General features: G+C 39.1%; 1 long non-coding RNA gene across 1 annotated transcript; it reads left to right on the top strand.

Moving 5' to 3' along the window:
- Positions 1-1,000: 1,000 nt before the first annotated feature.
- Positions 1,001-1,670, top strand: LOC114564131 (uncharacterized). The gene is made up of 2 exons (XR_003693727.1): positions 1,001-1,109; positions 1,538-1,670. It is a non-coding gene; the product is annotated as an uncharacterized LOC114564131 (long non-coding RNA).
- Positions 1,671-1,923: the final 253 nt, after the last annotated feature.

Here is a 1,923-nt window from a genome sequence, read left to right as displayed (position 1 = left end):
TCAGGTGGACACGTTGACCGAAGAGACCCAGGTACAGAGTGCATCACAACTGTGGCATGATGCAAGGAAGCTGCGACTGAATGATGAAGGCTCAAGGGCACACTGTGGAGAGGAAAGGCCTGGTAGTTCTGGCCATCCCAGGTTTGGAGCCAGCCCAGATGGAATTTTGGACTCAGCACAGCTCCTTGAGATAAAGTGTCCCCAAAAGAGTTCTGTGTCACATGCAGAGTTTTTTGGTCGGCCAAATGGTGACATCAGATGCTTAAGTGATGGACAATATCTCATTCTTCCCAATGGGCAAAGTGGATACTACCTCCAGGTGGGTACACAAATAGTGTTACTTATGTGTGAACTTATGTAACAGATATTTGTGAACCTTCATTAAAACATGAATGACAATGCTATGGAGCTAGAACAGTCTCAATAAAGATAAATGCACACACAACATTCACATATGCACACACAGGATTCATACATGCACACACATGATTCATAAATACACACACAGGATACACAAATGCGCACAAAATTTAAAAATTCACACAGAAAATTTTAAAAGCACAGAAGATTCACAAATGCATACAAAATTCATAAATGCACACAAAATTCATAAATGCACACACAATTCATAAATGCACACACAATTCAGAAATGCAAACAAAATGTACAAATGCACACAAGATTCAGAAATGCACAGGACAAGATTCAGAAATTCACAAACAAATATATCTTGATTTACAAACTGGTTGCGGTCTGTGAGCTGTGAAGTATTTGTGTGTGAATTTTGAGACCCCTGACTGGCTCAACTCACAAATGCATTTTTTAAACAGGGAATGATCTGCCACCAATCAGATATCTCCCTTGTTTTAGCCAATCACAAGAACGCACCCCATGTGGGGGATTGTTTACTTATAAGCCAATTGAGAATGAGTAGGTGTTGTCAGGGCACAGCGCCCCGCCCCTTCCTCCATTTTGAACTGCTCATGTTCATTGTTTATGTTGGTTGCTGAGATGTCGGATTTATCGGGTGGCTGCAATTAGAAGAAAGGACTTTACTTTCGACCTAATCTCCTAGTCGATGAGAGTGTGTTCTCTGCATATTAATTTGGGTAAGTTCTCTTAAAATGTGTTTATGTTGTTGGCTCTTAAAGCCACAAAGTGCCCCTAGCTAACGTTGTTCCCTAGCCTGCTAGCTAACTACAGTGATAGCTAAGCATAAGTGAACACACCCATGCTAATCATTTAACATAAGGCTGTTAGCTGGGTTGCTGTCTTTTGTGCCATTTGTGTTTGTAAAGTTTAATGTCTGGTGGCATTTTCATCTCTTTTTATAAGCAGTTACTGTATATGTGTAACGTTAGCAGTGATTTAGAAATGTGTGTTTATCAGTTGTAGCTGCAGGATGGGAGGTAAAGCTGCACCTTGTTTACTTCACTAGCAACGTTAAATGAAAGCTAAAATGTATAAGTAGTTTCCCATGTGAAGAGCATTCATAATGGTAAACATTTGTCTTGTGTTTGCTGCTGTCTTTTAACAGGGACTAAGGAACAAACGGAGGCTGCACTAGCATCACCAGAAGGGAGAGATGAGGAGGAGAGGGAAAGCAAAAGATGTTGAATAGATTTGCTATATTAGAGATTGCCATTCAAAAAATAAATGCATCAAATTAACTGATTTGTCCTTGTCTTGTTTTTGGGCATAAACAGTTTTTCAATGTCTATCTTTCCAACAAATTGTGACCTGGAGACAGGAAACTTCTAGCTGAATAATTAAACTCAGATGCTACCTGTTTTAATAACTAGTTAGGTGTACCAGCTTTTAAATGACATTAACGAAACGTGTATCTTTATTATAACATTTATTCAATATATGACTATATACTGTACACAAGTATATTTAACATGAAGCAACGATCAGACACAG

This window comes from Perca flavescens, chromosome 2 (genome assembly GCF_004354835.1).
Source record: "Perca flavescens isolate YP-PL-M2 chromosome 2, PFLA_1.0, whole genome shotgun sequence".
In the NCBI taxonomy this organism is placed as follows: Eukaryota; Metazoa; Chordata; class Actinopteri; order Perciformes; family Percidae; genus Perca; species Perca flavescens.
The sequence above is the reverse complement of the archived record's forward strand: the minus strand, read 5'-3'. Positions and strand labels throughout refer to the sequence as shown.